The sequence below is a fragment of the Phascolarctos cinereus genome, unplaced genomic scaffold (assembly GCF_003287225.1).
Source record: "Phascolarctos cinereus isolate Bilbo 61053 unplaced genomic scaffold, phaCin_HiC Scaffold_2;HRSCAF=192, whole genome shotgun sequence".
NCBI classification, from domain to species: domain Eukaryota; kingdom Metazoa; phylum Chordata; class Mammalia; order Diprotodontia; family Phascolarctidae; genus Phascolarctos; species Phascolarctos cinereus.
In genome coordinates, this window is record NW_027555625.1 from 275,660,902 (window position 1) to 275,673,774 (window position 12,873).

Sequence of the window (12,873 nt, forward strand, 5' to 3'; positions counted from 1 at the left end):
GAGGCTGAGGGAGAAAGCTAGGATCTAATGAAATGAATCAGGATTGAAGGAAAGGATTAGGACTCAAGGAAAGGGATGGAGAAGGGTATATTCTAGGCTAGGGATGTTAAGAACTGAAGGAGAACCCCTGAGGCCTGAGATCGAGGGAAGGGTTTAGGGCCTGAGAAAGGTGATAGGGAGAGGGGAATAAAATAGTGCTAAGAGAAAGGAAATAAGAAAGAATTTGGAGATTGGGGAAAGGGACTGGTATTTTGAATTGCTTTTTTTTCCTTTGAATCTTCTGACTTCATGAATCAACCCCATTGTCTCCACAGTGCATCAGGCCAATGTAATCCCCCCATCTTGCCCAAACAAGCCATTCCTTGGTAACAAAGATTTCAAAAGAAAATGGGAAAGCAGTTTTGCAAAAGCAACAACAACAACAAAAAAAGCAACCAACAAATTTGTGGCATCTGATAGTATATTCAATGTCCCACATCCGTTGCCCCTTGCTTCTTCAAGGAGGAGAGGAAAGTCTATTTTCTTAACTTTTCTCTGGGAAAAAGCTTGGTCATTATCATTATGCATCATTAAATTATATTGTGTTCTTGTATTTATATTGGTGTAGTCATCGTATAAATTGTTTTCCTGGTTCTGATTACTTTATTTTGAATTAGTTCATATGGAAGTCTTCCCATGCTTCTCTGAATTCTTCATTTTGATCATTTTGTACTGTATAATAATATTCTGTTGTCATGTACCAGGTTTTATTTAGCTCTTTCCTAGTTAGATAGGTATGCAGCCATTTCACAAGTGGATCTATTATAGTCAGAACAAGAGAGTATCTGTAAATGGCGAGAACAAATGAAATGTCTGGAAGTCCTTTTTGAATGTATATGTATATGTATATGTATATGTATATGTATATGTATATGTATATGTATATGTATATGTATATGTATATGTATATGTATATGTATATGTATATGTATATGTATATGTATATGTATACGCACGTGTATACATACATGTATATGTATGCATATGTGTATGTGTACATGTGCCTGTATGTGTACAAACATGCACATTCAGATGCATACATTTACGTACAAGTACATATACACATGTGTATGCACATACATACACACGCCATGCATGCACACACAAACACACATGGAAATATCCATGGTTTATTATTACAAAAATTGCTGTGATTGCTATCATAATATAAATAGGAACTTTTTCCCCCTGCCTTTAGCCTCGTTGGCATATATTTATAGCAGTAGGATCCCTGGGGAGGCAACTAGGTGGCACAGTGGATAGAATGCCTGGCCTGGAGTCAGAAAAATTTGTCTTCCTAAGTTCAAATCTGGCCTCAGATGCTTACTATGTGACCTTGGGCACTTCACTTAACCCTGTTTGCCTCAGTTTCCTCATTTGTAAAATGATCTGGAGAAGGAAATGGCAAACCACTCCAGCATCTTTGCCAAGAAAACCCCAAAACAGGGTCATGCAGAATCGAACATGACTAAATAACAGTAACAAAAGGATCCCTAGGTCAAAGGACATAGCCATTTTAGTCACTTTTAAGACTGTGATTTCTGGGCAAGTCACATAACCTTGATTACCTCCAAAAATGTTAAAATTAAAATTAAGAAAAAGTGTAATTCCAGATTTCATTGAGAATAGTTGAACCTATTCACAACTCCACCATCAGTATATCAGTGTGCCTGTCTTGCTGCAGCCTCTGCAATATTGACTATTTCCATCTTCTGGTAATTTTGCAGTTTGGTGACAAAACCTCAGTATTTTACCCTTTTAATACAGGGATCAATCACCCCAGATAGGGGGTCATTTCATTCCTTTGTGTGTGTGTGTGTGTGTGGTGTGTGTGTGTGTGTGTGTGCGCGCGCGCGCATGCGCTTCTGGCTGATACTAATCCTACCTTCCCCCTCCTCCCCCATGAACTTACCCCTTTCATCCCTACTTTCCCCTGCCCACCCTCCTGCCCAATACACACTTGGTGAAATAGGCACAACTTATTTTCAGCACTTTCAAAACTTCTCCATTTAATGAATCCTAGCAAATCCCTGGTGTCACCAATGCCCACCACCTCACTACCCTATCCAGTCACCATTCTTCAAAACTATGTTTCCTGCTGACAGCAGCAGCATTCAGAAATTATCCTCCGAGCCTCACTGAACATTGAGGCGCAGGCCCTTGGGATGATTGACAGTGAAAGGAACAGGCAGGTACTGAGCAAAATGGACTAAAATCAGTCTCTGGAAAAAACATGAGAACTGGAAATTGCAAACAACAGGAAAACAAAGAGCATTTCAAATGGGGCTTAATCCAAGTTTCTAGGTTTTCACAGGCTACTGCCTGGCCTCACACTGAGGATTATATTCCTTGAAATTAATCTGACATGCGGTCATATACTGGTGTGAATATGAGTGGTAGGGAAGAAGAGGTCAAAGGACCTAGAAGTGAATCCTGGCTCTGCCACTTACTCTTTGTGTGACCAAATACTCCTCTTTCTCTCCCCCCACCCCAACCAAGGCCTTAGTTTCCTTTCTTACAATATGATGGTGCTGGTCTAGATGACCTCTAAGGGTATTTCCAGTTCTAAAACCATGAGGCTCTGATGATTCTACAAATCAGGTGTGAGCATGGAACAGCCCAATGGTCTAATAGACATGGGAAAATTTGACCAGTTGAAGTTGAGCTATGTGTATCTACCACGTGTGTCCTAACAGAGGGAAAAAAAAACCCATAACTATGTCTCACTAATTAAGAATCACATGAAACCTCCCAAACCCCCTTCATCAACAAAATTTTAAAGTCCACAGATAACACCAGAATGAGCAATGCACATTGTTCTGAATGCCAAATTTTAAGAGGAACTTTGGTAAATTGAAGAGTGTTAAGAGAAGAGGGGGATGGCATACTGAAGAGGCCTGGGGACTATGTCATAATAGGACCATTTGAAGAAACTGAGCATTTCCTTCCTGGGGAAAAGATTTATTTTTTGGATGGCCATGTAGAAGAGAGACCAGACTTACTCTATATGGCTCAGACAGAAGTGAAATCAAGAAGATGAATAATTATAGAAGTATTAAATATGATGATGATGATGATGATGATGATGATGATGATGATGATACTTTGCATTTATATAGTGCTTTAAGGTTTGCAAAGCACTTTATAGATATCACCTCATTTTATCTTTACAACAACTCTGACAGATAGGTGCTATTGTTATTCTCATTTTACAGATGAGAAAACTGAGGCAGATAGAAGTTAAGTAACTTGCCCAGAGCCCAGAGCTAATAGGTATCTGAGGTTGGATTTTAACTCAGATCTTTCTGACTCCAGTCTAATATTATCTGTCAAGCCACTTAGCAGGGAAGGCAAGGTAGAGATTTATATAAAGACTTTGCAACAATCAGAGGTGTCCAACAATGGCTTAAGCTATTCCTTGAGATAGTGATTTTTTCATCATTAAAAGTGTTCAAGCATGGGATAGATGATCATATCTCAGTGATGCTCTATAAAATATTCCAGAATAAATGGTCTAAAATCCCTTTAAACTCATATTCAATAAGAATATTCTTGACGTCACAAACTATTTCATCAGCTCCTATATAAATGAGGGTCCACTATGCATTGTGAATATTTATTTCTCCCCAACCTCCACACTCCCTTCCCCCTCTTTTGGATCCACCCTGTCTCCCATTATGTAATGGACACCTTATCCTTTGTATTGAGCTGAAGAATGGTGATGAGTTCATGGGTTTGAAATGTTCGCAGACTTTACCCATCTCAAAATGTGTGCCCTTGATCACCAGGCAAGGTAGCATGAATGATTAGTAACAAAGCAATCCTGCTGAAAGCAATAATTCAAAGACCTCCGCTCCTGAAATAGCAGGTCAGCCATGTTCCCTCTTTGAGCATAAGAGGATATTTCATTCATTCATCAGAGTAAATGTCACTTTGCACCCAGACCAACAAAGTAGCCAGAGCTTTGACATGCCCTGATGATCATCTCAATGGAGACTGCCCACAAACCTTGTTAGAAAGATGTTGCTTTCCAGTGGCATCAGGTTAGAACAAAGCCCCTCTCTCTTTCCTCTCCTGGTGTTATCATCTATAAACATACCTTCTTTTCTTTAAACCAAATCAAGGTCCAGTCCATTAGGTTATAAAATTCCCATTCCTTCTGGAGTCTGGCACCATAAAAAGTGACTCTACTTGGATGTCTGGGTTATAAAAGACATTAATATATTCAGTCTGGGATGAGTATAATAAATACAATTACTGTTCACAGGATGCCAAACCCTGTCATTGACAAAACTACCCAAGAATGACCTGGGTGGGGAGAGGGGTAGATATCTATTGGATTTAATGTTGGAAAAACTTTCCCTAACATGAACCTAGGGTGCAAAATGTTATTTATATGCTCCTCTGTGTTGCATACTGATGATTGACTTTGGGTATTTATACACCTTAGGGTGTTTTCCCAGTATTTTTTTATGTGTTCTTTCTCCTGGTGGCACAAAATAATTCACAGAATCAAAGAATCAGGGAAGTGTGAGGGGCCTTAGAACATGGAATGTCAGAGCTGAAATAGACCTTATATCAAAGAAAGTTAAAAGCTGAAAGGACCCTAGAGCAAAGAACGACAGAGCTAGAAAGAACCTTGGAACATGGAATGTCAGAGCTAGAAGAGACCTTAAAAGAGATAATGATTAATATGGAAATGTTTTATATGATTGCATGTGTATAACCTGTCAGATTGCTTACCATCTCAGGGATAAAGGAGAGGAAGGGAGATTTTGGAACTCAAAACTTAAAAAAAAATTAATGTCAGAATTTTTTTTTACATGTAATTGAGGAAAAATAAAATATTAATTTAAAAAAGAGATAATTTCAGATTTGGAAAGACTTTCCAGACTTGGAAGAGCCCTTAAAATACAGATTGTCAGAACCATAATGAACATTAGAGATAATCCCATTCCCATTCACCACTGGAAGAGGGCATTTAAGGGAAACTTCCAACTTGCTTTGTATGAACAATCATCCTGCCTCTCAATTCATGTCAATTTCTTAATCATTTTGCAAGCTACAAAAATACAAGTCTACAAAGTGTTTTAAATTCCTGCTGTTTTGGAATCAGAAGACAATGATTAGTTGTCCAAATCTATTTCACAAACAAATTAACAGAGTTCTAGCTTTTGGTGCAAAATATGATTCTTGTCGAAAGGATTAAATGTATTAAATCCATCTTGAATATGCTGTGATCATGTTTTTTAGCAAAGCTGCAATAATCAGACATTTACAACTAATAAATCAGTTCTCTAATTCCTCTGCAATGAGGCTTTGAAATATAATCTGTCATTTTGGATTTACAGAATATGACTTTTCATAATTATAATTCACTAACACATTACTTCTTATAACTAAATTCACTTTTAAAAATCTGAAGCATTTTTTGTGGATTATCTGTTCATATTGTGTTCTAATGGTAAAATTAATGTATAATCTGTTGAATAAATTTCATTCGTTCTTGGATAGAAAACACACACTCTGCTATTGATTAAAAGCTGGAAAGAGAGATAAGAAGAACAAAATGTATATTATGTATTAGAAAAAGATTCAAACAAAGGCAGAGCAGACTCAATCATACTCCTTCTCCCCCCCACCACTAAAAAAAATGATGGCTTAGAAGCATGAAAGAGGAAATAGAATGTTTAAACTAGTTGAAAAGACACAAAAATATTAAATTACAGACATATTGGAAAGCAGTTAAAGAATGACTTTGCTTATGACAATGGAAAGGATTCGATTAATGGCCTTTTCAAATGAGCAGAGAAGGCATATTTGAGATCCTGGATTGACTAGGTATAAAAATAGCCCCCATTTCCATAGTACTTTAAAAATTATTCAGCATTTTGATCTGAACAACCCTTTCAGTGAGGTAGTGCAAGTATTACTGTCCCCATTTTATAGATGAGGAAGCTGAGATTCAAAAAGATTCAGTTAGTCAATCAAGTATTTATTAAACATTAACTGTGGGCCAGGCATTGTGTTAGGTGCTGTACAAGTACAAATAATGAAACGATCCCTTACAAGGATATGGTATTTGAATGAGAGAGGCCATAATTACATGTATCACATAAACATAAAGTGAATGAATTCACATCAATAAAAAATGTTGCTTTATTGTTGTTCAATCATTCAATCTTGTCTGACTCTTTGTGACCCCCATGGACCATAGCACATCCTTTGAGGAAGGGAGATTAATTAGTAAGCCATAACAAGTGAAAAGTGAGAAGAGAAGAGAAGAGAAGAGAAGAGAAGAGAAGAGAAGAGAAGAGAAGAGAAGAGAAGAGAAGAGAAGAGAAGAGAAGAGAAGAGAAGAGAAGAGAAGAGAAGAGAAGAGAAGAGAAGAGAAGAGAAGAGAAGAGAAGAGAAAGAGAAGAGAGAGAGGCCTAGAAGTTAGACTGATGTGCTAGGTTAGTGAATAGTGATATTTAAATGCATAAAGCAAAGTGTTAACAATAGCTAACATTTATATAGTTCTTTAAAGATTATAGCTAGGTGGCACAAAGAATAGAGTGCAGGGCCTGGAGTTAGGAATACTCCTCTTCCTGAGTTCAAATCTAGCCTCAGACACTTATTAGTAGTGTGACCCCGGGCAAGTCACTTAATCCTGTTGGCCTCAGTTTCCTCATCTGTAAAATGAGCTGGAAAAGGAAATGGCAAACCACTGTAGTATCTTTGCCAAGAAAACCCCAAATGGGGTCATAAAGAGTCTGACACAAATCAAAACAACTGAGCAACAAAGAAATACTGTGAGTGGGAAGAGCATTGGATCTGGAATGTGAAAAGAGAAGTACGAATTCCACCTCAGACACTTTATAAATGTTGATTTTAAGCAAATCACTTTATCACACAGAAATTCAGCTTTCTCATATGTAGAACTATGACTAATGCTTTAATTATCTAACTTATTGAGTAGCTATGAAGAAAGTGACTTTAAGTACTTTGCTTTTGTTATTTACTTATTTGTTTGTTTGTTTGTTTGTTTGTTTTTGCATGAGGCAATCAGGGTTAAGTGACTTGCCCAGACCCACATAGCTACTTAGTGTTAAGTGTCTGAGGCTGGATTTGAACTCAGGTCCTCCTAACTCCAAGGCCAAAGTTTTATCCACCTAGCTGCCCCTAGGCCAGTATTCTTAATCTCATATATGGATATAGATATGTGCATATATGTAAAATTAATCTATACATACTTCTGTTGGTTCTTTCTCTGGATGCAGATTCTTTCTTCATATGTCCTTTATAGTCAATTTGGGTATTTATAATAGACAAAATGACTTATTTGCTCAAACTCATCCTTAAAACAATATTGCTGTTACTGCATATAATGTTCTCTGGGTTCTGCTCATTTCACTGTTAATTATTTCATGCAAGTCTTTTCATGTTTTTCTAAAATAATTGAACTCACCATTTCTTATAGTAAGGTAGTATTCCATCACAATCATATACTACAACTTGTTCAGCCATTCCACAGCTGATGGGCATCTCTGCAATTTCCAGTTCTTTGCCACCACAAAGAGAGATGCTGTAAATATTTTAGAACGTATAGATTCTTTTCCTTTTCCCCTAATCATCTTTGGAACTAGGCCAAGTAATGGTATTGTTGGGTCAAAGGGCATGGTTAATTTAATAACTCTTTGGGCAACTCCTCATTGGGAAAGATGAATGCCCAGTGCCTTCATGAGGGGTGGTGCAGAGTTAGGAAGAGTGGAAGAGGAGAGAGATCTTTTCAGCCTCTTTGGGCTCTTCTGACTTTGAGCTTTGAGAGAGAAAATGGATAATGTCAACCCCACTTCAGATTGCTGAAGGGAAAAAAGGACTTTAAGAAGAAGATCACATGTGGAATTTTAATCATGTCTCTATATCCCTTGTGACACTATAGACTTTGGGAATCCCTTTGGTGAGATTTGGGACTCTCTCTCTTGGTTGAGCTGAGTTACCTTGCTTCTAATAGGGAGAATTCTTTCAATCTGAATTGTCTGAAATTTATTCTCATATGTTACTTTCCTTGATTTCTGTTTTGCTGACAACTTGGATAAATGAATTTCTTTGCTTAAAAAATTCTACATGATGAAAATTCACAGTTTCTGTTATTGAAGATTCTCTTGTTTTTCATACATTCTTCTATGGACTCCCACAGCAAATCATTTCTACTTTTACGTATAATGAGTTCATATTCTATCACTCTCATTGAGGCAGCAGGTGGCACAGTGAGCACTGTGCCTAGATTCAGGAAGACCTATGTTCAAATCTGACCTCAGACCATTATTAACTGTATGATCCTAGACAAGTCACTTAATCTCCATTAGCCTCAGTTTCCTCAACTGTAAAATGGGGATAATAGTAGTACCTACCTCATAGAGTTGTTGTGAGAATAAAATGAGATATTTATAAAGCACTTAGCATTGTGCCTGCACATAGTAGGCACTATCTAAATGCTTATTCCTTTTCTTTTCCCTTTCCAGGGAAGAAAAACAGGCAGTTTACAGCCAGTTGAACTAGCTCCCAAATAATCCTTCTGCCTCCTTAACAACTCAAGAGAAGAAAGAGCTCAGTCACTCATGGAAAGCAGTGGGAACCTTGCTGTAGTTCTTGAAATATTCTGGGATATCCATTGGAACTAATAGCACTAAAACTAGTAACAGAGTTTCTATGGACAGGAAGCCTAACTGAGGGAGGACAAAATGCTCTTGCCACTTCTGCCAAGTACACAAGTACTGGCATGTTCTCTACACAGAAAAAAAAAAAAGCACAACTTCTTGTATGGAGAAATGAACCTTATATCTCACTGCCCCAATATTTCTGCACTGGGCATAAAAGGAATTGGACACAAAAGCTATGATGTTCTTTTTCTAGAATCTCTTTCTGGCTCTTTTTAGGATTATTTGGGCTCAGATTCATGTTCCTGGGTTGTGTGTCTCCTGAAAGATCTTTTAGAACAAGATTTCTATCAACTTCTCCCAATGAGCACAGCTATCTGTCCCAAAGCCTTGTGGGGGATGTAGTCCAGAGAGTCTGTGCCTAACAAAAGATGTGCAGAACTAGTCCCCAATTAGTGTGAATAATGAATCTCCTGAAGTGATTATGTTATTCAAAATTGCACTGCATATTTTCCCTGGGCTGGAACTAATTATCATATTTTATATAATCATTACTTTGAATAGTGCAATGTGAATACATGTGATCACTTCACAGGATTCATTATTTACTCTAATTGAGACTTAGCTATACCATACAAAGTCTAGCTCACTCATTTTAGTAGTTAGGTGGCGTGATGGACAGAGCCCTGTAATTGGAATCAGGAAGAACTGAATTTTAATCTAGCCTCAGACACTTAAAGCTGTGTGACCCTGAGCAAGTCACTTAACCTTTTTTGCCTCAGTTTCTTCATCTGTAAAATGACAATAATAATAGTATCTAGCTCCAAGGGTTGTTGTGAGGACCAAATAAGATAATATTTGTAAAGTGCTGAGCACAGGGCCTGGCACATAGTAAGTGCTATATAAATGTTAGCTTTATTGTTGTTGTTGTTGTTATTGTTATTGTTATTATTATCATTATAAATGGAAAATACGAGACACGTAAGTGAAATGCCTTCATCACAATCATTCAGCTAATAATAAGTTTTTGTTGTTCAGTCATTTGCTGTTGTGTCCAACTCTTCTCGACCCTATTTAGAGTTTTCTTGGCAAAGATACTGGAGTGGTTTACCATTTCCTTCTCCAGCTCATTTTACAGATGAAGAAACTGAGGTAATTATGGTTAAGTGCCTTGCCCAGGGTCACACTGCTGGTAAGTGTCTGAGGCTAGATTTGAACTCAGGAAGATGAATTTTCCTGATACTAGGCCTTGTGGTCTATCCACTGTGCCATCTAGCTGATAATAAGAGGTAAGTAGCAAAGCAGGGATTTGAAGCCAGACCGTCTAACTCCAACTAAAGCTAGTACTCTTTCCACTACTCTGTATTGCCTTCCTTTTCCCTATCTTCCTCCTCAAAGAAGCACATATTTAATTTATAAAATGGTCTTGATTATACATGTTATTGATCCTAAAAAGAGCATTTATAAATGAACCATATAAACAGCTGAAAATGTTGTGGACCTTCTTGTACTCTGCTCAGTTGTAAAGTCACTCAAGTATATTTTTAGTTGCCTCCATCTCTTCTTTATTTCTTTCTCCATCCCTCAGCATTTCCTTCTGCTGCTAGTGTTTTCCATTGCCCTGAGCCTCAGCTTTTATGGAGACAGTCTGATAAACTTACTCTAAAGGACAAAGAAGGAGATTAGTGTATGTACACTTCCAAAGGTATCTGCAACTTGAAATAATTTTTAACATAAAAGAAAGAATTCCACTAATGGTGGAATTTTGGCTATCCACAGAGGAGATATTTGGGGGATCAAAGGGGACATATTGAAGGGGAATCATACCACAATGTAGAGTAAGCATGCATAAACAGGCTTGTTCCTCATAGCATTCATTGCCTTTAACCTTACCTCATTAGTAACCTGGAAAAGAGTGGGGGAAAGGAGCAGTGTATCTTATCATAGGAATTTTAACTGGAAGAAACCTTAGACCATCTTATTCAACCCCTTCATTTTAATAAGGAGGAAACAGACCTAGAGAGGTTAAATAAATTGCCCAAAATTATGCAGGGAACAAACAGTAGTGCCAGGATTTAAATCTAGGTCCTCTGAATAGGAGGCAGCTAGAAGGTGCAGTAGGTAGAGTGCCAGGTTTGGAGTCAGGAAGACTCATCTTAGTGAATTCAAATCTGGCCTCAGATTTGAACTGTGTGATCCTGAGCAAGTCACTTAACTCTGTTTACCTCAGTTTATTAGACTGTAAAATGAACTGGAGAAGGAAATGGTGAACCACTTTAGTATCTTCGCCAAGAAAATCTCAAATGGGGTCGTGAAGAGATGAAAAAAACTAAACAATGACTTCTGACCCCTAAGTAAGTTGTTTTTCTACTGCACCATATTGCCTCTTGGGACCACACTGTCCCTGAACAAAACTGGGATGATGCTACAAAGAGGAAGTTCTTGAGGGAAGAAATCCAAGCTATCAACATCCATGTGAAAAATATGCTCCAAAAAACTAGTAATTAAAGAGATGCAAATTAAAGCAACTCTGAGATTCCACCTTATCCCCATCAGATTGACAAAGATGACAAAAAATGACAAATGCTAAGAAAGGCTGTGGTGAAACAGGCACATTAATATGCTGTTGGTGGACCTGTGCATTTTTAGTCATTCTTGAGGATAATTTAGAACTATGACTGTAGAGTCACTAAATAGTGTACACACACACACACACACACACACACACACACACACACACATACACACACACCAGCAACTCCTTTTGTAGTGGCAAAGAACTGGAAACCAAGGGGTTACTTATCAATTGTCAAATTACTGGTCAAATTATGACATGTGCATGTAATTGAATATTATAAAGAAATAACAAAAAAGGATGATTTGAGAGAAATGTGGGAAAACTTATAGAAATGATACAGATTGAAGTGGATAGAATCAAGAAAAAAGTTTATGCAATGACAACATTATAAAGACAAACAACTTTGAAAGACATCATAACTCTGATCAATGCAATGAACCATTGGTTCCTGAGGACCAGTGATGAGGTATTCTGCCCACCTCTTGTCAGAGAGAGGATGTATTCAAGATGCAGGATGAGGCATACATTTTTGGAGATGGATGGGGTGGAAATTCATTTTTCTTGGTCAGACATATTTGTTACAATCACTTCTTTTTCTTTTAAATGAGGATTTGGGAAAAAGACAAAATAAATGCTTATTAATTAAAAAGTAAAATAAAATGAAAGATTAAAAAACCTAAGTAGGCAGGGGTAACAAGGAGACATTCAGTGGGATTGACTTTCTTTAAATCGTGCTAATTTCAGAATTTTAAGGCATTTCTTAGCATATGATCAGGAACTGACTCATGGAAAATAAGAGGATCTTGGTCCAGGATGAAGTCAGAAATAGAGTTGGGGATCAATGGCAGAATCAAAGTTTACTCTATTACCTAACTTTCCTACATGTATCAAACCTTGAATACTTTTTCTAAGGTTTATTTATAAGGGAAAAGTAATTGTGCAAATTCAGAAATAATATACAGCTATGATCAAGGACAGAGCTTTGGAGCCCAGGAAAGAAAGGGAGTTAGGGTCAAGGAGAATGTCAGATTGGGGGTGGGGGTTGCTGTTCTGTAGAGCTGGAGTCAAAGGAAAAAAAGAGAGAAAATATCAATATTGTAATTAAGGACAGCTAGAGGCAGAGTCCCCTTTGAAAAGAGAAGCAAACAATTCTGTTCCTTATCAAAAGATTTAAAATCTTTGCTTTTTTGCTTCTGTTAGTCCTTAGACTAAGTTTTGAGAGGTAACAGACCATGTCTTACAAAACTTGGATTTAGGGATGTGCATTTAGTCAATGCCTTTTCTTTTTCTTTCTTTTGGAAATATGCTTATTGATCTTTATTTTTTTTCACTTTTTAAAAAATATTCTATTTTTTTCCCAATTGCATATGAAATTTTAAACATTAATTTTTAAAATTTTGAGTTCCAAATTCTCTCCCTACCTTTCCTTATCCCTCATTGAGAAGGAAAGCAATTTGATATAGGTTATACATGTGCAGTCATGCAAAACATTCCAATATTAGTCATTGCGAAAAAAAAAACGGACTAAAACAACAACAAAAAGAAAGTGGAAAATGGTATTCTTCAATCTGCGTTCAGACTTCAGGTGGATAGCATTTTTCATCATGAGTCCTT